The 26,953-nt window shown below is 34.5% G+C and overlaps 1 protein-coding gene across 1 annotated transcript in view; it reads left to right on the forward strand.

Moving 5' to 3' along the window:
• Nucleotides 1-9,065: 9,065 nt before the first annotated feature.
• The window catches only part of LOC110460697 (alpha-2A adrenergic receptor-like), a 73,847-nt gene continuing 55,959 nt past the window's right edge, over nt 9,066-26,953 (forward strand). The window contains exon 1 of the mRNA XM_021513752.1: nt 9,066-9,483. The gene's annotated coding sequence lies outside the window, so the exon portion shown is untranslated. The remainder of the gene's footprint in view (nt 9,484-26,953) is intronic.

Here is a 26,953-nt window from a genome sequence, read left to right on the forward strand (position 1 = left end):
ATTCCTTGTTTACGTGATGTTGATATATAGACGATTTATATATATCATTCCTTGTTTACGTGATGTTGATATGTAGACGATTTATATATATCATGCATTGTTTACGTGATGTTGCTATGAAGACGATTATATATATCATGCCTTGTTTACGTAATGTTGATATGTAGACGATTATATATATCATTCCTTGTTTACGTGATGATGATATGAAGACGATTTATATATATCATGCATTGTTTACGTGATGTTGATATGTAGACGATTTATATATATGATGCTTTGTTTACTTGATGTTGATATGTAGACGATTTATATATATCATGCCTTGTTTACGTGATGTTGATATGTAGAGGATTATATATATCATGCCTTGTTTACGTAATGTTGATATGTAGACGATTAATATATATCATGCCTTGTTAACGTAATGTTGATATGTAGACGATTAATATATATCATGCCTTGTTTACGTGATGTTGATATATAGAGGATTTATATATATCATGCCTTGTTTACGTAATGTTGATATGTAGACGAATTATATATATCATTCCTTGTTTACGTGATGTTGATATGTAGACGATTTATATATATCATGCATTGTTTACGTGATGTTGATATGTAGACGATTATATATATCATGCATTGTTTAGGTGATGTTGATATGTAGAAGATTTATATATATCATTCCTTGTTTACGTGATGTTGATATATAGACGATTTATATATATCATTCATTGTTAACGTGATGTTGATATATGGACGATTTATATATATCATGCATTGTTTACGTGATGATAATATGAAGACGATTTATATATATCATGCATTGTTTACGTGATGTTGATATATAGACAATTTATATATAAAATTCCTTGTTTACGTGATGTTGATATATAGACGATTTATATATATCATTCCTTGTTTACGTGATGTTGATATGTAGACGATTTATATATATCATGCACTGTTTACGTAATGTTGATATGTAGACGATTTATATATATCATGCCTTGTTTACGTGATGTTGATATGTAGACGATTTAAATATATCATGCACTGTTTACGTAATGTAGACGATTTATATATATCATGCTTTGTTTACGTGATGTTGATATGTAGACGATTTATATATATCATGTATTGTTTACGTAATGTTGATATGTAGACGATATATATATATCATGCCTTGTTTACGTGATGTTGATCTGTAGAGGATTATATATATCATGCCTTGTTTACGTAATGTTGGTATGTAGACGATATATATATATAATAAATTGTTTACGTAATGTTTATATGTAGACAATTTATATATATCATGCATTGTTTACGTAATGTTGATATGTAGGCGATTATATATATCATGCCTTGTTTACGTGATGATGATATGAAGACGATTTATATATATCATGTATTGTTTACGTAATGTTGATATGTAGACGATATATATATATCATGCCTTGTTTACGTGATGTTGATATGTAGACCATTTATATTTATCATGCCTTGTTCACGTAATGTTGATATGTAGACGATTTATAGATATCATGCCTTGTTTACGTAATGTTGATATATAGACGATCTATATATATCATGCCTTGTTTACGTAATGTTGATATGTAGACGATATATTATATATATCATGCATTGTTTTCGAAATGTTGATATGAAGAGGATTTATATATATCATACATTGTTTACGTAATGTTGATATGTAGACGATTATATTTATATATATATATCATGCATTGTTTACGTAATGTTCATATATAGACGAGTATATATACCATGCCTTGTTTACGTAATGTTGATATGTAGACGATTATATATATCATGCCTTGTTTATGTAATGTTGATATGTAGACGATTATATATATCATGCCTTGTTTACGTGATGTTGATATGTAGACGATTTATATATATCATGCTTTGTTATCTTGATGTTGATATGTAGACGATTTATATATATCATGCCTTGTTTACGTAATGTTGATATGTAGACAATTTATATATATCATGCCTTGTTTACGTGATGTTGATATGTAGACGATTTATATATATCATGCATTGTTTACGTAATGTTGATATATAGACTATTTATATATATCATTCCTTGTTTACGTGATGTTGATATATAGACGATTTATATATATCATTCCTTGTTTACGTGATGTTGATATGTAGACGATTTATATATATCATGCATTGTTTACGTAATGTTGATATATAGACTATTTATATATATCATTCCTTGTTTACGTGATGTTGATATATAGACGATTTATATATATCATTCCTTGTTTACGTGATGTTGATATGTAGACGATTTATATATATCATGCATTGTTTACGTAATGTTGATATATAGACTATTTATATATATCATTCCTTGTTTACGTGATGTTGATATATAGACGATTTATATATATCATTCCTTGTTTACGTGATGTTGATATGTAGACGATTTATATATATCATGCATTGTTTACGTGATGTTGCTATGAAGACGATTATATATATCATGCCTTGTTTACGTAATGTTGATATGTAGACGATTAAATAGCATGCCTTGTTTACGTGATGTTGATATGAAGACGATTTATATATATCATGCATTGTTTACGTGATGTTGATATGTAGACGATTTATATATATCATGCTTTGTTTACTTGATGTTGATATAAAGACGATTTATATATGTCATGCCTTGTTTACGTGATGTTGATATGTAGACGATTTATATATATCATGCATTGTTTACGTGATGTTGATATTAAGACGATTATATATATCATGCCTTGTTTACGTAATGTTGATATGGAGACGATTTATATATATCATGCCTTGTTTTTGTGATGTTGATATGTAGACGATTTATATATATGATGCCTTGTTTACGTGATGTTGATATGTAGACGATTTATATACACCATGCCTTGTTTACGTGATGTTAATATGTAGACGATTTATATATATCATTCCTTGTTTACGTGATGTTGATATGTAGACGATTTATTTATATCATTCCTTATTTACGTTATGTTGATATGTAGACGATATATATATCATGCCTTGTTTACGTAATGTTGATATATAGACGATCTATATATATCATGCCTTGTTTACGTAATGTTGATATGTAGACAATATATATATATCATGCATTGTTTACGAAATGTTGATATGTAGACGATTTATATATATCATGCCTTGTTTACGTGATGTTGATATGTAGACGATTTATATATATCATGCACTGTTTACGTAATGTTGATATATAGACGATTTATATATATCATGCATTGTTTACGAAATGTTGATATGTAGACGATTTATATATATCATGCCTTGTTTACGTGATGTTGCTATGTAGACGATTTATATATATCATGCTTTGTTTACGTGATGTTGATATATAGACGATTTATATATATCATGCCTATATAGACTATTTATATATATCATTCCTTGTTTACGTAATGTTGATATGTAGACAATATATATATATCATGCATTGTTTACGAAATGTTGATAGGTAGAGCATTTATAGATATCATACCTTGTTTTACGTAATGTTGATATGTAGACGATATATATATATCATGCATTGTTAACGTAATGTTGATATATAGACTATTTATATATATCATTCCTTGTTTACGTGATGTTGATATGTAGACGATTTATATATATCATGCCTATATAGACTATTTATATATATCATTCCTTGTTTACGTAATGTTGATATGTAGACGATTAAATAGCATGCCTTGTTTACGTGATGTTGATATGAAGACGATTTATATATATCATGCCTTGTTTACGTGATGTTGATATGTAGACGATTTATATATATGATGCCTTGTTTACGTAATGTTGATATGTAGACGATTAAATAGCATGCCTTGTTTACGTGATGTTGATATGAAGACGATTTATATATATCATGCCTTGTTTACGTGATGTTGATATGTAGACGATTTATATATATCATTCTTTGTTTACGTGATGTTGATATGTAGACTATTTATATATATCATGCATTGTTTACGTGATGTTGATATTTAGACGATTATATATATGATGCCTTGTTTACGTAATGTTGATATGTAGACGATTTATATATATCATGCCTTGTTTTCGTGATGTTGATATGTAGACGATTTATATATATGATGCCTTGTTTACATGATGTTGATATGTAGACGATTTATATACACCATGCCTTGTTTACGTGATGTTAATATGTAGACGATTTATTTATATCATTCCTTGTTTACGTGATGTTGATATGTAGACGATTTATAGATATCATGCCTTGTTTACGTGATGTTGATATGTAGATGCCTTGTTTACGTAATGTTGATATATAGACGATTTATATATATCATGCATTGTTTACAGATATCATACCTGGTTTACGTAATGTTGATATACAGATGATTTATATATATCATTCCTTGTAGACGATTTATATATAGGATGCTTTGTTTACTTGATGTTGATATGTAGACGATTTATAGATATCATGCCTTGTTTACGTGATGTTGATATGTAGATGCCTTGTTTACGTAATGTTGATATGTAGACAATATATATATATCATGCATTGTTTACGTAATGTTGATATGTAGAGGATATATAGATATCATACCTGGTTTACGTAATGTTGATATACAGACGATTTATATATATCATTCCTTGTTTACTTGATGTTGATATGTAGACGATTTATATATATCATGCATTGTTTACGTGATGTTGATATGTAGATGATTTATATATATCATGCCTTGTTTACGTGATGTTGATATGTAGACGATTTATATATATCATCCCTTGTTTACGTAATTTTGATATATAAGACGATTATATATATATCATGCATTGTTTACGTGATGTTGATATGTAGACGATTTATATATAGGATGCTTTGTTTACTTGATGTTGATATGTAGTCGATTTATATAAGTCATGCCTTGTTTACGTGATGTTGATATGTAGACGATTTATATATATCATGCATTGTTTACGTGATATTGATATGAAGACGATTTATATTTATCATGCCTTGTTTACGTGATGTTGATATGTAGAGGATTAATATATATCATGCATTGTTTACGTGATGTTGATATGTAGACGATTTATATATATCATGCCTTGTTTACGTGATGTTGATATGTAGACGATTTATATAAATCATGCCTTGTTTTCGTGATGTTGATATGTAGATGATTTATATATATCATGCCTTGTTTACGTGATGTTGATATATAGACGATTTATATATATCATGCCTTGTTTACGTAATATTAATATATAGACGATTTATATATATCATGCCTTGTTTACGTTATGTTGATATGTAGACGATTTATATATATCATGCTTTGTTATCTTGATGTTGATATGTAGACGATTTATATATATCATCCCTTGTTTACGTAATTTTGATATATAAGACGATTATATATATATCATGCATTGTTTACGTGATGTTGATATGCAGACGATTTATATATATCATGCCTTGTTTACGTGATGTAGATATGTAGACGATTTATATATATCATGCATTGTTTACGTGACGTTGATATGCAGACGATTTATATATATCATGCCTTGTTTACGTGATGTTGCTATGTAGACGATTTATATATATCATGCCTTGTTTACTTGATGTTGCTATGTAGACGATTTATATATATCATGCCTTGTTTACGTGATGTTGATATGCAGACGATTTATATATATCATGCCTTGTTTACGTGATGTAGATATGTAGACGATTTATATATATCATGCATTGTTTACGTGATGTTGATATGCAGACGATTTATATATATCATGCCTTGTTTACGTAATATTAATATATAGACGATTTATATATATCATGCCTTGTTTACGTAATGTTGAATTGTAGACAATATATATATATCATGCATTGTTTACGTAATGTTGATATATAGACGATTTTTATATATCATTCCTTGTTCACGTAATGTTGATATGTAGACGAGTATATATATCATGCCTTGTTTACGTAATGTTGATATGTAGACGAGTATATATATCATGCCTTGTTTACGTATTGTTGATATATAGACGATTTATATATATCATTCCTTGTTTACGTAATGTTGATATGTAAACAATATATATATATCATGCATTGTTTACGTGATGTTGATATGTAGAGGATTTATAGATATCATTCCTTGTTTACGTAATGTTGATATGTATACGATTTATATATATCATGCCTTGTTTACGTAATGTTGATATGTAGACGATTTATATATATCATGCATTGTTTACGTGATGTTGATATGTAGACGATTTATATATATCATGCATTGTTTACTTAATGTTGATATATAGACGATTTATATATATCATGCATTGTTTACGTGATGTTGATATGTAGACGATTTATATATATGATGCTTTGTTTACTTGATGTTGATATGTAGACGATTTATATATATCATTCCTTGTTTACGTAATGTTGATATGTAGACGATTATATATATCATGCCTTGTTTACGTGATGATGATATGAAGACGTTTTATATATATCACGTATTGTTTACGTAATGTTGATATGTAGACGATTTATATATATCACGCCTTGTTTACGTAATGTTGATATATAGCCGATTATATATATATATATATATATATATCATGCATTGTTTACGCAATGTTGATATGTAGACGATTATATATATCATGCCTTGTTTACGTAATGTTGATATATAGACGATTTATATATATCATGCCTTGTTTACGTCATGTTGATATGTAGACGATATATATATATCATGCATTGTTTTCGAAATGTTGATATGTAGAGGATTTATATATATCATACCTTGTTTACGTAATGTTGATATATAGACGATTATATATATATATATATATATATATATATCATGCATTGTTTACGTAATGTTAATATATAGACGATATATATATATCATGCATTGTTTACGTGATGTTGATATGTAGACGATTTATATATATCATGCCTTGTTAACGAATGTTGATATATAGACGATTTATATATATCATGCCTTGTTTACGGGATGTTGATATGTAGACGATATATATATCATGCCTTGTTTACGTAATGTTGATATGTAGTAATGTTAATATATAGACGATTTATATATATCATGCCTTGTTTTCGTAATGTTCATATGTAGACGATTTATATATATCATACCTTGTTTACGTAATGTTAATATGTAGACGATTTATATATATCATGCCTTCTTTACGTAATGTTCATATGTAGACGATTTATATATATCATACCTTGTTTACGTAATGTTTATATATAGACGATTATATATATATATATATATATATCATGCATTGTTTACGTAATGTTAATATATAGACGAAATAGATATATCATGCATTGTTTACGTGATGTTGACATGTAGACGATTTATATATATCATGCATTGTTTACGTGATGTTGATATGTAGACGATATATATAGCATGCCTTGTTTACGTAATGTTGATATGTAGCCGATTTATATATATCATGCCTTGTTTACGGGATGTTGATATGTAGACGATATATATATCATGCCTTGTTTACGTAATGTTGATATGTAGACGATTATATATATCATGCCTTGTTTACGTGATGATGATATGAAGACGATTTATATATATCATGCATTGTTTACGTGATGTTGATATGTAGACGATTTATATTTATCATGCCTTGTTTACGTAATGTTCATATGTAGACGATTTATATATATCATACCTTGTTTACGTGATGTTGATATGTAGACGATTTATATTTATCATGCCTTGTTTACGTAATGTTCATATGTAGACGATTTATATATATCATACCTTGTTTACGTGATGTTGATATGTAGACGATTTATATTTATCATGCCTTGTTTACGTAATGTTCATATGTAGACGATTTATATATATCATACCTTGTTTACGTAATGTTAATATGTAGACGATTTATATATATCATGCCTTGTTTACATGATGTTGATATATAGACGATTTATATATATCATACCTTGTTTACGTGATGTTGATATGTAGACGATTTATATATATCATGCATTGTTTACGCAATGCTTTACCCGTTTTTACTCATTTTCATCTGTTATACATTCCTTTATTATACTGAATTAATTCCACTCTGGCTATTCCCTCAATTGAAGACCTTTCCATATTATATCGCTTGACTAAAATCAAAACACCGAAAGCGAAGAAGTATAAATGTGCTTTTTTTTCGAAAATCGACTTGTAATTCTACATTATATTTAATAATGTATAATAAAATTGCAGACAAAGTTCATGTGACATCCATCTTATAAATATTGATGACAGCACAAGCACATTAACCAGGGTTCTTCTAGTCAATCTTTGTTCCCTGTTAACAAAGCTTGTTTCATTGTTAACAGTTATATAAACATACCATACAGTACTTATGCGATGTAGTACTTGTTTTACTGAATTTATTTAAACATGAGGAAACAATTTCCATAAAGTATTAACTAGCATCAAGTTTTCTCTGTGTAGATAACATTGGGGGAATATGAAACAAAATAATTACTGCTTGAATTGGAAAACGTGAATGACTAGATGCTCTCAAATTAATGAAAGAATTTGTCGTAGAATGTATAGTGGCTAACCCTCGTAGCATATGGGATTGTTTCTGCTATGAAAACGTTAGAATGGTGCGAACAGATACAGGCTATTATACAGAGCACAATCAATGTGTAGGTAACAACATCCCTACAGTGTATCAGCGCCAGTCACACTACAGAACTCGATTCTAGGTATAAAAACAAAACCCATTGGGCACGGATAGTGCTACTATGGTGACTGAGAAGTCTGACTCTACCTAAGGGTGGCCAATAACGTTACATTAATGCAGACATAACAGGCCTTCTGCCCTCCATTGGTGTTCAACCCATCCCTTGCCACCAGCAATTGACTGCTTGGATGTAGACGGAAGTCAGCTTTGATCGAGACCACACTCAATGTAGCCTGTCCTATTCGAATGGGATAATTTATGTAATTTGTGGACAGATCAAGCGATCGGTTGATCCAACCTCTCCACAAAACATTACCTGTCCTCTCTGTTCGCCGAATTAGGGTCGAGCCGCCATGTGCGTGTTGGCGCAGCAAGGATTGGTTTATTGATTGATGGAGAGGTATATAAAGGGCGATAACATACATCTTCACCAGTGTTCGTTTGACAAGGGCGCGCATGTTTATCCATCAGTGGACCTTCCACAGATTTGACAAACTTACACTGAAACACTGAGTGCGGTTTTGCGTCATTTTGTAAAGGGCAATACATTTTAATTACAATCTGCAGAGTTCTCATCATACAAAGTTTGATAACGGACATTGTGTCATTTCTGGGGATGAATTACAGTCAGGCATATCCTCCAGGAACAGTGTGAGAAATAATAAGGTAAGCATACTAACATCTTTTTAATGGGTTTAACATAACTTTGGATAGTTTACAAAAAAGGTGCAATTAAATTAAAAAAACTACGCTTCAGAAAGTTAACTAGGAAAAAGTGGTATTTTTTTAAATGAACATGAAGTAATTTTGAGGATGATAATACCTTAACTAAGTTTGTATTTCAAGTTGCAAATGTCAAAGGCACTGTTACTAGTTTACTAGTTATACAATGGTATCATGGTAAAATGAGTATGTTACATGAATAGGTCCAGCTATGCTTTGGTACATAAATAGCTAGGGACTAATTAAATTAAAATGTACAAAAATTGTCAAACAATGAAACAACTTTTATATGACATCAATCGGGATCTCTTCATGACATAAACCATTTACACAGCTAGAAAAGTTAAATATCTAGTGAATACAACGTACTGGAAATTATCAATCGAACGTTTTCATCATCTATCCTAATTAAGCTTAGAACGTGTCCCGTTGGGGGTCTCCTAACAGACTTACAACGTTACCTTAGTGTACTGTATAGCCTGGCACAGGAGCCAACAAAATTCCGTTTGTACTTGAGTATTTTGCTTGAGCATGTGTGCGCATATAATTGCAAAAGGGTCGGATGAAAAGAGATTTCGTGCCCATGATGGTAATTAAGCTTTTTGCCTTTGTTGGAATTGACATCAATAATAACTTATCTACCCTCTAGAGAAATGTTCTAGGCCTGGAATGTTAAGACTGGGATTTACATCTTTCACTTTCGATGAATCTGAAAGTGTCCATTTTTAATGAGTTGCACCGCTAACTGAATATCAACTTGTGAGAGCCGTGCTATTATTTCTTTGAGAAGATTAACATGATATCATCATACAGCTAAGCTGTTTCTGTTCAGCTGTGCACAGGCCACACCACCACAATGAAAGACTTCCACAGCTCCCACAATGATGGGTAACAGTGATTTTTGTAATGATAGCCCATCAAAGTTCTTGCAGAGATATACCTCAAAATTCCCGCAATAATAGCCTCCCACGATAGCTCCTACGTTAGGCAATTACAGCACATTGATAAACACGTTGTTTCTGTGATTGTAAATTCTGCCCTGTGTCATTTACACAAATCAAGAAAACCGAAATTTCAATGCATTATTCAAAATAAAAATTCTTGATTAGAATTCGACTCTGAAATTTAATAAGAAATAGTAAAGTAAGGAATCTAGTATTAATCCTTTAGTACATTTAGCATACGTGGCATTAAAGCAAGTGTTATTAATACTTTGCTGCATTTTCAATTGGTTGGAAATGCTGCAGTAATTATTGTAACCAATACATTCTAGAAATTTTTGTTTACAGCTACTTACAAACCTTTTTGACCAGCGAACGTCTGCCGCAGTGCGTTTGGCGTTCATTCTTGTGTCAGTGTGAGGTTAAGTACTTTGGCTTTTTACCACAATTTTTAATGATGCAGAGCTCCTAGTTCGAGAAATACACGTGAACTCAATTAACTCACGTGCCGAGAATGGTACAGTGTTCTGACATTACGTCAAATGTTATACGACGGGGTATAACTTAACATTTAACAGTATATATCATCTTATGACTTCACATTATATATTATACAGCTATGAATTGCAACACGCTAAGCATTATATTAGTCAGTATACCATAACACCAAGCATAAATTAATATGACATCACTTTAACTTTCAAGTATCTTCAGAATCAATATATATTATTAATAGTACATAACTTGAAACGACATTATTTTCAACATTATTTTACTTGGTATGACATCACGTTAAACACTGTATTACTGAAAAAGACATCACGTTTAACACTTTATTACTGGGTATGACACCACGTAACCACTGCATTATTGGGTATGACAACACGTAACCACTGCATTATTGGGTATGACATCACATAAACACTATATTACTTGGTATGACATCACGTTAACATGATATTATTGGGTATGACATCACATAAACACTATATTACTTGGTATGACATCACGTTAACATGATATTATTGGGTATGACATCACATAAACACTATATTACTGGGTATGACATCACGTTAACATTATATTATTGGGTATGAAATCACATAAACACTATATTACTTGGTATGACATCACGTTAACATGATATTATTGGGTATGACATCACATAAACACTATATTACTTGGTGTGACATCACGTTAACATTATATTATTGGGTACGACATCACATAAACACTATATTACTTGGTATGACACCACGTTAACATTATATTATTGGGTATGACATCACATAAAGACTATATTACCTGGTAGGACATCACATAAACACTATATTACTTGGTATGACACCACGTTAACATTATATGATTGGGTATGACATCACATAAACACTATATTACTGGGTATGACATCACGTTAACATTATATTATTGTGTATGACATCACGTAAACACTATATTACTTGGTATGACACCACGTTAACATTATATTATTGGGTATGACATCACGTAAACACTATATTACTTGGTATGACACCACGTTAACATTATATTATTGGGTATGACCTCACGTTCAACACTATATTACTTGGTATGACATCACGTAACCACTATATTACTTGGTATGACATCACGTAACCATTGCAGTATTGGGTATGACATCACGTAACCATTGCATTATTGGGTATGACACCACGTAAACACTATATAACTGGGTATGACCTCATGTTCAACACTATATTACTGGGTATGACATCACGTAACCACTATATTACTGGGTATGACATCACGTAGCCACTATATTACTGGGTATGACCTCATGTTCAACACTATATTACTGGGTATGACATCACGTAACCACTATATTACTGGGTATGACATCACGTTCAACTTCATTTTGTAACGAAGTTAAAACTCAGATTGTTAATTTAAAAGACCTTTAAACGCAGGCATAGTCATCATATTTAAAGTTAAATTGATGTTGATTGAGTTCAACGAAGTCTGAAAAAGACATAATTATGTGTAAATTAATTAATTAAGGGTTGAATTAAAGGACATGAAACGAGTGTTTGATCACGAGGTCATGATGATAAATGCGACAATGACTCGTAAAGAGATCGATTTTTTTTTTATAAATTAACAGAAATAGCAGGAAACAGATAACTAGGGTTATAAAAACAAAACTGTGTAGTTTGATTACGATTGATGACTTTATAACCACGAGCGCAGCTAGCACCGGAGCAGAAGATATTATTTTTTTGTATAAATAAAGATCAATGTGAATGTAAAAATGAGTAGAGATATAATCTGATTGATAAGTTATACACTTTTGTATATAACAGAGATCAATGTTTATATTACTTGAGTAGAGATACAATTGGAAAGGTAGACGAAACACTTTTGTATAAATAGATATCAATGTCTATATTTTATTGAGTAGAGATACTATCGGAGTTGTAGACAAAAAGTTTTCTATTAAGATATCAGATATTTATAACATCGAATAAAGATAAAATCGGATTAGAATATAATACAGTTTTGCATTAACATATATCAATGATGCTATTATACGGAGTAACAAAAAATAGAAATAAAAAATCAGTATCAATAGATCAATGTATATATTGCGTAGTGAGGTTAATTGATTTAGTTCAATATCTTCATATTAGTGAGTAGAGATAAAACTGGAGTGATTAGTTACCACACTTGTTTATTCATGATATTTATTTCGCTATATTGTAGTTAGCTGAGATAACATAGGAGTACTTAATAGCAGAATAGGGGCAATAAAAGTGTACAAAACAGTGGATTATCATCTGTGCATGTCATCTCGCGTGTATATTGAAATTGGCCTACAGATTTTACGAGGTATAAAGTAATTAACAACAATCAATGGGGAGCACATTTCCCCGGAGTCTCGTTTTATATCGAAATATTCCGGTTCCTATTACATAATTACTGTATGCGGGACAGACCAAATCTATTATCTGTTAAATTAATTAATTGTGTTGTTACTTTCTTTTAATTCATGATCGAGTAGCTTAACATGTAACCACAGCCCGTGTTATATAGTCAACTACATTAAGTCTTGTTTTTATGAATATTTCATCGAATGGAATTTAAACATTCGGTGACTTGATAAGCTTCACGAGTAATCAAGTAATATGTGTAGATGTATTTTATAACAAAAGTACCCAGATAACTAATACAGCTTATCAGCAATGGAACGTCAAACTACGATGTACAGCAATTTGCAGAGAACGCCACAATCGAATCATATACTCCCTGTTATATTCGGAGTATATGCTACACTCAGGGTGGTTAGTCGTGTAAACCTATTACAAACGCGTTAGTGTCCACATGGAAGTGCTGCTACAAACTGCAGGTCCATGATTTCCCATTGTACATAACATTGTTTTTTTAAACAAGATGAACGTTAGACACGGACGAATTTTTCTGACAGGTTAACGATGCGGGGAAAAAATATGAAAGAAACCTATTACACACAGGTAAACATATTACACACAGGTAAACTTATTACACACAGGTAAACCTATTACACACAGGTAAACATATTACACACAGAGGTAAAACTTAGTTATTAAACGGAAAACGAGTATAGAATTATTACATTCTCCGAAACTGTAGGAGGTTCCCTGCAACCTGTCAGTGATTACGTTCTTTCAAGGCTTTTAGACGTCACAACAAAATGTCGCCGTGGTGTAGTGATGTCACAATCAACTTGACACCTTAATTGAGATGAAGATATAAGTATAAATATTATAGATAAATACTAATTATTCGCATTGATTCACTGGTAAAACACACACATATATATATATACGATACGTCCTCGTCTTATTACCTGTTAAAATATCAAGAATACCCTCGGTAAAACACACAAACAAGTGTAGTAAACGAACTCGACGTCACATCATGCAATCGGTTGACGTTATTCTGCAAAATGCTGATATTAATCAACGACAATAATTGTAATACTATGTACCGAAGAAGCCGTTTGTAAATACTCTAATTTTCTGATTTAGTTCTATGACGGTCTTAACAGCATGCTGTCTTCAAACTATGAGTTTAAATTTCGTCTTTTTTTTTACTAGTGAAAATATAAGCAGGATTTGGAACGGGCGATGTCGTTAACTAGGGGTGGTATAAAACTGGTTATTTAGAACGGGTAATGTCGTTGACTAGGGTTAGTATAAAGCTGGTTAATAAGGACGGGCGATGTCGTTAACTAGGGGTAGTATACAGCTGGTTAGTAAGGACGGGCGATGTCGTTAACTAGGGGTGGTATAAAGCTGGTAACTTAGAAGAGCGATGTCGTTAACTAGGGGTGGTATAAAGTTGGTTAGTAAGGACGGGCAATGTAGTTGACTAGGGTAAGTATAAAGCTGGTTAGTAAGGACGGGCGATGTCGTTGACTAGGCGTGGTATAAAGCTGGTAATTTAGAAGGGCGATGTCGTTGACTAGGGGTGGTATAAAGCTGGTTAGTAAGGACGGGCAATGTCGTTGACTATAGGGTTAGTATAAAGCTGGTTAGTAAGGACGGGCGATGTCGTTAACTAGGGGTGGTATAAAGCTGGTTATTTAGAAGGGCGATGTCGTTGACTAGGGGTGGTATAAAGCTGGTTAGTAAGGACGGGTGATGTACAGCCTGTCGGAATGAACTATAAATGGTGGTTCGTGTGAGAAATGTCCGACTTGGCACCATACTCCTTCTGAGTATTTTCGAAGAAGAGTAGGCGTGATAACGCCGACCCAGAGGATAGTGTACATGTAAGGCTTATTTTGGCAAGTAGAATTAGACTCGGTTTTTTAAAAACATTTAGACGGACTTCAAAACGTATAAATCGAATAATTTATTAGAATAACCTACAGCTACATGTAGGTGCAATTTATGGCGGCTTTGTCTCCCTCTTCCGGTCGCGTCGAGGTGTGGTGTTGCCAATCAATTAGTGGTTTTAGGTGAAACAGAGTTGTGATAGGGCAACATTAGGCCTTGGAGTCGTCTCTCAAAAATTAGATTACAAATAAGTACATGGAGGATATCTGACTTCTCTCTCTTCTATTAGCCCTTTCAATCCTTTCACTACGTACTTGATCACATCTACTCATTTTCATATCCTCTCTTCATCTGCTGGATAACCGAACGACCACACTAATAAACAAACTAACGGGCGATGTCGTTGGATCGAATTGGTAGAAAAGCTGGTTGGTTTAAACGGGCGATGTCGTTGGATCGAATTGGTAGAAAAGCTGGTTAGTTAAAACGGGCGATGCCGTTGGCCCAAATCGGTATGTAAGCCGATTAGTTCGTAAGAACGGGCGATGTCGTTAACTATATATATATGGATGGTAAGAAGCTGGTTGTAGTTAGAACCGGCCGTGTCAATGACTAGGGTTATATAAATGGTTGACAAGGGATACAAATGTAGGATATACACCTTGTTTCGACCCAAGTGAATTGAGTTCGGGAGAGAGGGAAAGGTTATAAATTCTGTAAGGTTTATTAAGCATCTTCTTATTTTTTAAAGCATTTGTATCGATTTCAAATTTCTCTTTTGACCTTGAGTGGCGACGCTGTGGGATTCATTCTCCTTTATTTGAGATCATACACTACGTCAAGTTGAATTCAAATTGTATCAAAACTGATAAAATTAAACAATGTGATAGGATGGTAGAGGAATACAAGACAAGTTGTCTCCAAGCTTCACAGCATACTGATGTAGGACTCTGAACGTACTCACGAATGCAACATAAAATGTCTCTTATATTGACAAACGCACGACATATAAAAGAAATATAATAATGTTATAGAATTTTAGGCGAATTTTGTTCTTTATATGAAGATAGAGTCAGATAAGAAAGTATTTGCTGGTACCGCCATGCAGTGCTGCCGAAGTGTCGTTGGAAGAATACCGCAGGTAACTCATTCACCCTTGAGGACACATTTGAACTCTTCCAATTCAAAAGTTGGAATAGCCCATCATGAAACTTCACTGCCCTGGATATAGACGAGCAATTAATTGGCGTGAACAATCTGAAAGATTCTATTTTTTCCCTGTCAACTTCAGTTGCATAATTCAATGGTACTTTTATTTTCTTATCAATCACATATAGTGTTGTGTCCGCATGATTTGAAGGTCGTTTGTCAGAGGCGTAAGCTGGAAAGAGATTTCTACCGCTGTATCTGGGCCGAGGTCGTGCTGGAACACAGGAGACAGTGATACGTAATCAGAGATATGACGGCTTGTAGCTATAACTTCCTCGTTAATCTTTTCAACATGCAATCACGTGGCAGCGGAGATGATACGGCCGTGGAGTTGGAAGCCTTCTTCACTCTGATAGGGATGCGACGATACGTGTCTCCAAGCTTGTCAAGGTCGAGCTAAATACACCGAGTGTATAACGACGGTAATACAGGAGTGGCACACCAAACATAATCTCGCCGCTAACATAGCCTCGGTATGGAAATACCTACATCACACTTGTTTCTATATATATTGTTATCATGTGTGTCCACGTGTCTGTGATGTAACATCAAATTTTTATTTTGTCGGGGTGTTACAATTTTCTTACTGTCACAATATTTTTGTCATTTTCAAGGTCATATACATGTAACTAAAACATTGATGTCGCATATAGGTTGTGTCCTTGCAAAAATCCCTACGTCAAATACATAAGGAAAAAGCTGGAACTTAAAACCAAGTCAGGGAAACGACCAAAGACGTCATCAAAACTAATCCAAGATACGAACATAACAAAATTAAAAGATTCTAAGAAGCTATCGAAACGAGGTCAAAATACCAATAGGAGAAAGAGTGACTTCAAAAGTAAGTTCAACTACAAATAGAAAAAAAGAAGCAAACAAAGCTGAGATATACATATATTATGGCTAGGAATACATTAAACAGAAGGAAATGCACCATGTAATCCAAAATAATACATATATATAGCGGCAAAAAATGTTTAACGTACCTGTTACCTTAGAATATGTATGTTTTATTCATGTATATCTTACCCTGCAGGTCGGGGATCGAGAAAAGAAATATTTTTATCTTATTTATATATTAACATACATTTTTAGTAATTCATATCTCATGCAGCAGGTCAGGGATCGTGGAAAAAATACACCTGCTGTTACCCACTGCATGTATTATAAGAGGCGACCAATGTGATCCCCTGCATAATTTGGGATTTGTTTTTGTGCCCTTGCTTGGCAACACTTCTATTTTTGCTTTAACGTTGAACGTTCGCCAAGGAGAGGAACGCGATGGATTCTGTTCCCAGGCCGGTTTCTTCCAAAGTCCTTAAAAATGATTGTTGTTATTTCCTGTTTAACGTTCAGCATTTAGGGTAGTGGGGCAACAACTTGTGCACCCGTTGTCAGTAAAATGTGACCGGATGGTATTTCAGTGAGATAGCACTATAGAGTCGGCATGAGATCCGCACTATCAAAAGGAGGCAAATACACCAACATACTTTGTCTCCAGCATACATACACAAATACAGGCACACACAAAAGATACAGGCCATACAATGTCCAAATGTCACATATTGGCCATCCACTAATAATAAAGTTCAAAAGCCAATTTCAGCAAATAAATATTTAGTTTCTTGTAGGGTCACACAAACTCTTGGACATATTATCACTGTTTGTACATTTTCAAAAGCAGGAGTTACTTCATGTAGCTAGTATTGTAATACTCAATATGTGGTGACCAGAGGAAAGTTCATAGATATGCATACTATGTTGTTTATACACTTTATCTTTTCAATGAAAAAACAAAACAAAAATTTAAATTCTTACAAGATATATACCATTCATGGTATCATACGTATTCACCATCAATTCGAAGTTGATCGAACCCTATCACACTACACGTTGTCGTGTTCGCGAGACTTCCATACATAGGGCGATTAGCACGTGCATCGATACACGTGGCCGCGTTGCATACGTCCAAGAACTGTTTATCATTCTTCAGGTTTCGGGTAGGAATTTTCCGGTAAAAGAAATTCGTTTGTGATTACGTCAAAATGCCTAGACTAACTTACGATTCACGCAACAGGGCAGTGCAGTTACTATTGGCTGGGAACTCGCAAATTGCTGTGGCAAGACTATGAAATGTCCACAAAAGCACAATCAGTCGTCTTTACAGCCGTCTTAGACTAACTGGTACAGTGTACAGCTGCCGACCACCCTCGAACTAGCGGGACCGAAGGTTACGGCGCCTCGTCAGTATCGGTTCATACGTTTGCAGCACTTGCGCAACCGGTTCAGAACTGCACAGGAAACTGCAAATAAGACACCAGGGACACTCCATCCTAAACTAAGCCGAGATATTGTGCTGAGGCGTCTCCGTTCCTAAGGCATTAAGCCACGTCGCGTTGCAGTGAGAATGCCCCTAAACCGTCACCGACATGACGTCAGACTCCAATGGCCCCTAGGCCTGCGACACCATCCAAACGTGTTTCCTATGCAACGATGGCTCCGTGTACTCTTCTCCGACGAGTCACGGTTCACGCTTTACCGGTGAGATGGGCGTCAGCGTGTATTTTGCACCCTGGTGAACGTTATGCCGATAATTGCATGGTGGAACGCGACAGGATTGGTGGTGGCAGCGTTATGGTGTGGTTCGGGGTCTGTAGTGGCCGCAAAATCCCTTCATCGTCATTGAAGGCAATTTGACTGCTCAACGGTATATTGACGTTATTCTACAACCTGTCGTTGTGCCGTTTGTCCGCTAGCATAACGTAATCTTTCAACAAGACGACGCTCGGTGTCATATGGTGAAACGTGCAATGGACTATCTTCGCCAAAACAATGTCGACACGTTAAACGATACAGTCCCGATCTCTCGCCAATTGAGCACGTGTGGGACATTTGGATCGACGCATTCAGAGGCGCCCAAATCCACCATAGACTCTTTCCGTTCTGCGGCATGCGCTTCTATGGAAGAGTGGTATAACATCCCTATGGCACAAATAAACCGTCTCATCAACTCTAAGCATTGCAGAATGAATTCGAGCAGAAATAAATGCTAACGGGGGTCATACTCGTTATTGAAGTCGGAAAATTCCAATTGCCACCCCTCTTCAGTCTTGACTCTTGTGTTGCCAAAATGATTATTGCTTGCGCTAAATTAACTGAATTATCCAATAGAAAGGACTTGTATCTTTAATTGGCTATGTTACTTAAACGGAACTTTTGAATGAAATATTAAGGATATTACCGAACATTGGAGGTTGCATTTCTTTTGTCAGTAAATTATAAATATCGATATTATACTGTTTAGGATAATTTAACTTCATATGTACGGTAAAACACCGCCATAAAAATAGATGTTTTTAGGTATAATGTAGGTAGCTTCGTATGGACACTAAAACACCGTCATCAGTATAGATATTTGATTGTCTGGGATATTTAAACTTCCTATGAACGTTAAAACACCGTCTTCAGTAGAAATGTTTGTCGGTCTAATATAGTTAAACTTCGAATGAATGGTAAAACACCGTCATTAGTAATGATATTTGATTTTCTGTGATATTTTAACTTCTTATGAATGGTAACAATGCACATAAATATAGATATATAATGTCGAAGATAATTAAACTATCTATAAAATGGTATAATCAATACATGTGTAAATGTCTGATGATTTAGTTTGTTCAACAATATCTTCTAAAGTAATAGAAAGATCTGATCATGTGCATTTGCTCTCTCATTTTTTAAAGTACTTGTACACTAATAATAAATACTATATTTTAATTTGTTTTACATTGACTTATTAGTGTACGAAATTAGTCATAAATATACTTGTCCCATTGTATTCGTTTGCGCCGAGATACAATAAATAATATGGTTAATATGATTGATTGTCTAAAAGCGTTTACATTCCTTTGTTAAAAAAATATAACGGCTTCGTAAAGCATAACGCGAGCTACAGAGGTTTTCCTGCCAACGATGTAATAAATGTTGGGTGTTTGGAATTTAGTTTTTCCACTTTCTACTTTGAATGCATACTATGAACATTGTACTTACACAAATATCAATTCATTTTCATTAAACTACACACGTAAAAGTATATATCTTTATTACGTCTTTTAAGAATGATTTAAAAAAAAGTACGCGTAGGATGTACTTTTACATAAAAAGTTTCCACATTGTAAGATATATGCTGTATTGTCGAGGTAGAAACATCTTTCACAGCAGTGATACATGGATTCATGACCCTTCTTCCCATACCGAATCGAACGCGACCCTGCCCGAGACGTTGTAATGAAGATGTATTGCTTTGGTGACATGCCGCTTCCACTTACCGTAACAAATCCTATGTTTCGCAATCAAATTGTCGATTTTTACGCGGAATTTATCTTATGTCTTTTAGAAATGTAAATGTATAATGACATGTGACATCTCCTTGTAAGACGACAGCAAGACAATGATGATTTGCATAATTGATGTCCTTTCTAGTATATTATATGATTCAAATACAACCCAGACACATTACAAGCTACGTTGGCATTGTGGAATAGCACAAGTTAAAGGCTCTAGTTTATTGCACACAATGAACAATGGTTTTGATATGTTGCCAGTTCCTGTTATCGCTTTTATCCCGGAAGTGTAAATGTTCGCTTGCGATGTCGTATTCTTTCACACTTTTCTTTTATCTTTTATGCTATTTAAGCTGACAAGCAAGAGTACGGCTCTGCCTTTTGAACATGATGTTTTCCTGCCGATATGATATATAGATTACCGTAGTCCGTTTTGATCTTTCATCGATCAAATTCAATTCTAGTTTCAAAAATTCACGAAGAATTATTAAAAAAAAATATATTAGGAAAATTGAAGTCAACGACCAGTTCGATTTTGTTTTTGTATTTGTTTTCTAGCAGTAATCTTCAATAACAACTAATAAATGGCCCTATTAGCTGAAAGCATCGTCCATAATGCACGTTGACATTGTTTCCTAGACAATATTATTATCGTATGCAACCAACTTTTTTTAAAAACGTATTGTTCCAGAATTACAACAAAGCACCGGAAATTTCGCGAAATGGAAGTTGTCAACTCTCACGTGGTAAGTACAGCAGTCTCTTCGCATAGCAACTCATCACTTCATTTCCGACAGAGCACAGTCTGTCCCAGGGGGCTGTACAGTAGTCAAATCAGAATAGTATTACAAAATAACCTGTTTATGTCCCAATAAACCAGAGTGTATTCTAGTTCTCATTATCTCATATCCATTCCAAGCCGCTTCAACATGCTAGGTTTTATAGTTGTGGGAGTGCCTCATTGAGTAAAAATTAAAAAAAATAAAAAAAACCCAGCACAGAATCTATAAAGAGCCAATAAAAAATGAAATCGGAACAGAAGTAAACGGACATAAAACTTTGTTTTGGTATACAACAGTTTAGAAAACGTTGATTTTCAAAAGTCTTCATATATTAACATCACTCTAGATTTTGATACTTTACCTCCACAGAAAAAAATAGAATTTCAAGATAATTGATGTTCGTAGTGTCTTCAATGTAACAGCCATCCAGAATAGACATTCAACCATGATTAAACCGCCTCGTTAACGTGCAGAGTATATGTTCAACAGTATTTAAACTGTCATCGTTAGTTTAACTGTGTCGTTATCATGCAGAATAGATATTCGCCGGTGATTAAACTGTCTTTGCTGCCGTGCAGAATAGATGTTCATCATTGTTTAAACTGTCTCAATTCGTTACTTTGCAAAATAGATATTCACCAGTGATTAAACTGTCTTTGTTACCGTGCAGACGAAATATTCACCAGTGATTAAACTGTCTTTGTTACCGTGCAGACGAAATATTCACCAGTGTTTAAACTGTCTTTGTAGCCGTGCAGAATAGATCTTCATCAGTGTTTAAACAGTATTAACTCGTTACCTTGCAGAACAGATATTCACCAGTGTTTAAATTGTCTTTGTTACCGTGCAGAATAGATGTTCAACAGTGTTTAAACTGCCTTCGTTACCGTGCAGAATAGATGTTCCCCAGTGTTTAAACTGTCTTCGTTACCGCGCAGAATAGATGTTCCCCAGTGTTTAAACTGTCTTTGTTACCGTGCAGAATAGATGTTCCCCAGTGTTTAAACTGTCTTTGCTGCCGTGCAGAATAGATGTTCCCCAGTATTTAAACTGTCTTTGCTGCCGTGCAGAATAGATGTTCATCAGTGTTTAAACTGTCTTTGTTACCGTGCAGAATAGATGTTCCCCAGTGTTTAAACTGTCTTTGCTGCCGTGCAGAATAGATGTTCCCCAGTATTTAAACTGTCTTTGCTGCCGTGCAGAATAGATGTTCCCCAGTGTTTAAACTGTCTTTGTTACCGTGCAGAATAGATGTTCCCCAGTGTTTAAACTGTCTTTGCTGCCGTGCAGAATAGATGTTCCCCAGTATTTAAACTGTCTTTGCTGCCGTGCAGAATAGATGTTCCCCAGTGTTTAAACTGTCTTTGTTACCGTGCAGAATAGATGTTCCCCAGTGTTTAAACTGTCTTTGCTGCCGTGCAGAATAGATGTTCCCCAGTATTTAAACTGTCTTTGCTGCCGTGCAGAATAGATGTTCATCAGTGTTTAAACTGTCTTTGTTACCGTGCAGAATAGATGTTCCCCAGTGTTTAAACTGTCTTTGCTGCCGTGCAGAATAGATGTTCCCCAGTATTTAAACTGTCTTTGCTGCCGTGCAGAATAGATGTTCATCAGTGTTTAAACTGTCTTTGTTACCGTGCAGAATAGATGTTCCCCAGTGTTTAAACTGTCTTTGCTGCCGTGCAGAATAGATGTTCCCCAGTATTTAAACTGTCTTTGCTGCCGTGCAGAATAGATGTTCATCAGTGTTTAAACTGTCTTTGTTACCGTGCAGAATAGATGTTCCCCAGTGTTTAAACTGTCTTTGCTGCCGTGCAGAATAGATGTTCCCCAGTATTTAAACTGTCTTTGCTGCCGTGCAGAATAGATGTTCATCAGTGTTTAAACTGTCTTTGTTACCGTGCAGAATAGATGTTCCCCAGTGTTTAAACTGTCTTTGCTGCCGTGCAGAATAGATGTTCCCCAGTATTTAAACTGTCTTTGCTGCCGTGCAGAATAGATGTTCATCAGTGTTTAAACTGTCTTTGTTACCGTGCAGAATAGATGTTCCCCAGTGTTTAAACTGTCTTTGCTGCCGTGCAGAATAGATGTTCCCCAGTATTTAAACTGTCTTTGCTGCCGTGCAGAATAGATGTTCATCAGTGTTTAAACTGTCTTTGTTACCGTGCAGAATAGATGTTCCCCAGTGTTTAAACTGTCTTTGCTGCCGTGCAGAATAGATGTTCCCCAGTATTTAAACTGTCTTTGCTGCCGTGCAGAATAGATGTTCATCAGTGTTTAAACTGTCTTTGTTACCGTGCAGAATAGATGTTCCCCAGTGTTTAAACTGTCTTTGCTGCCGTGCAGAATAGATGTTCCCCAGTATTTAAACTGTCTTTGCTGCCGTGCAGAATAGATGTTCATCAGTGTTTAAACTGTCTTTGTTACCGTGCAGAATAGATGTTCCCCAGTGTTTAAACTGTCTTTGCTGCCGTGCAGAATAGATGTTCCCCAGTATTTAAACTGTCTTTGCTGCCGTGCAGAATAGATGTTCATCAGTGTTTAAACTGTCTTTGTTACCGTGCAGAATAGATGTTCCCCAGTGTTTAAACTGTCTTTGCTGCCGTGCAGAATAGATGTTCCCCAGTATTTAAACTGTCTTTGCTGCCGTGCAGAATAGATGTTCATCAGTGTTTAAACTGTCTTTGTTACCGTGCAGAATAGATGTTCCCCAGTGTTTAAACTGTCTTTGCTGCCGTGCAGAATAGATGTTCCCCAGTATTTAAACTGTCTTTGCTGCCGTGCAGAATAGATGTTCATCAGTGTTTAAACTGTCTTTGTTACCGTGCAGAATAGATGTTCCCCAGTGTTTAAACTGTCTTTGCTGCCGTGCAGAATAGATGTTCCCCAGTATTTAAACTGTCTTTGCTGCCGTGCAGAATAGATGTTCATCAGTGTTTAAACTGTCTTTGTTACCGTGCAGAATAGATGTTCCCCAGTGTTTAAACTGTCTTTGCTGCCGTGCAGAATAGATGTTCCCCAGTATTTAAACTGTCTTTGCTGCCGTGCAGAATAGATGTTCATCAGTGTTTAAACTGTCTTTGTTACCGTGCAGAATAGATGTTCCCCAGTGTTTAAACTGTCTTTGCTGCCGTGCAGAATAGATGTTCCCCAGTATTTAAACTGTCTTTGCTGCCGTGCAGAATAGATGTTCATCAGTGTTTAAACTGTCTTTGTTACCGTGCAGAATAGATGTTCCCCAGTGTTTAAACTGTCTTTGCTGCCGTGCAGAATAGATGTTCCCCAGTATTTAAACTGTCTTTGCTGCCGTGCAGAATAGATGTTCATCAGTGTTTAAACTGTCTTTGTTACCGTGCAGAATAGATGTTCCCCAGTGTTTAAACTGTCTTTGCTGCCGTGCAGAATAGATGTTCCCCAGTATTTAAACTGTCTTTGCTGCCGTGCAGAATAGATGTTCATCAGTGTTTAAACTGTCTTTGTTACCGTGCAGAATAGATGTTCCCCAGTGTTTAAACTGTCTTTGCTGCCGTGCAGAATAGATGTTCCCCAGTATTTAAACTGTCTTTGCTGCCGTGCAGAATAGATGTTCATCAGTGTTTAAACTGTCTTTGTTACCGTGCAGAATAGATGTTCCCCAGTGTTTAAACTGTCTTTGCTGCCGTGCAGAATAGATGTTCCCCAGTATTTAAACTGTCTTTGCTGCCGTGCAGAATAGATGTTCATCAGTGTTTAAACTGTCTTTGTTACCGTGCAGAATAGATGTTCCCCAGTGTTTAAACTGTCTTTGCTGCCGTGCAGAATAGATGTTCCCCAGTATTTAAACTGTCTTTGCTGCCGTGCAGAATAGATGTTCATCAGTGTTTAAACTGTCTTTGTTACCATATACTGTCTTTGCTGCCGTGCAGAATAGATGTTCAGCAGTGTTTAAACTGTCTGAATACGTTACTTCGCTCCAGTGTTTAAACTGTCTTTGTTACCGTGCAGAATATATGTTCCCCGGTGTTTAAACTGTCTTTGCTGCCGTGCAGAATAGATGTTCTGTTCCCCAGTGTTTAAACTGTCTTTGTTACCTTGCAGAATAGATGTTCACCAGTGTTTAAACTGTCTTTGTTACCATATACTGTCTTTGCTGCCGTGCAGAATAGATGTTCCCCAGTGTTTAAACTGTCTGAATACGTTACTTCGCAGAATAGATGTTCACCAGTGTTTAAACTGTCTTTGTTACCATATATATTAGATATTCACCAGTGTTTAAACTGTCTATGTTACCGTGCAGAATATATGTTCCCCGGTGTTTAAACTGTCTTTGCTGCCGTGCAGAATAGATGTTCATCAGTGTTTAAACTGTCTTAATTCGTTACTTCGCAAAATAGATATTCACCAGTGTTAAAACTGTCTTTGTTACCGTGCAGAATAGATGTTCACCAAAGTTTAAACTGTCTTCGTTACCTTGCAGAACAGATATTCACCAGTGTTTAAACTGTCTTTGTTATTGTGCAAAATAGATGTTCACCAGTCATTAAACTTTCTTCATTACCGTGCAGAATAGATGTTCAACAAGGTTTAAACTGTCTTCGTTATTGTGCATGCAGAACAGACGTTCAACAGTGTTTAAACTGTCTTCGTTATTGTGCAGAACAGATGTTCACCAGTGATTAAACTGTCTTTGTTACCAAGCAGACCAGATATTCACCAGTGTTTAAACTGTCTATGTTACCGCGCAGAATATATTTTCAACAGTGTTTAAACTGCCTTCGTTAACGTGCATAATAGATGTTTACCAGTGTTTCAACTGTCTTAGTGACCGTGGTAGATATTTTTTTTTATATCTGTGACATTATTGTATGATTCATAAATCACCACCAGATTGATGTGAGTGTCTGTACATTAAACACAAAACAAAAATGTTGGAGTTAGTGACTGACCCTACCGACATGTGTGGTGCGCGAAACATACCATCGCCCTGGAATTATAATATACGCTCTAAAACTATTTTCAAAGATATAAACCAAGACAATTAACATCAAGATTGTCATAGATACATGTATATGCATGTGAACGCCTTATTTACAAAGGCAGATGTTGGAACCGATAAATTGTGATATATTTATATAAATAATGTAATAAAATAAATGAAGCTATTGCTTATGGGTTTTATAGCCTAGATTAGCATACCAATGCAATTATACACGTGCAGATTTCCAGCAGAAGTACTTTGTTTCGTTTGAATCATTTTGATATGCCTCGTGTTCCACTATTTTTTGGTTAGAGATTTGATGCATTTGTTCCAATACAATGTTAACTGTTATGACTGAACACGTCTTTGAGTTGTAGGCCGACCC

This window comes from Mizuhopecten yessoensis, unplaced genomic scaffold, assembly GCF_002113885.1.
Source record: "Mizuhopecten yessoensis strain PY_sf001 unplaced genomic scaffold, ASM211388v2 scaffold10455, whole genome shotgun sequence".
Taxonomy (NCBI): domain Eukaryota; kingdom Metazoa; phylum Mollusca; class Bivalvia; order Pectinida; family Pectinidae; genus Mizuhopecten; species Mizuhopecten yessoensis.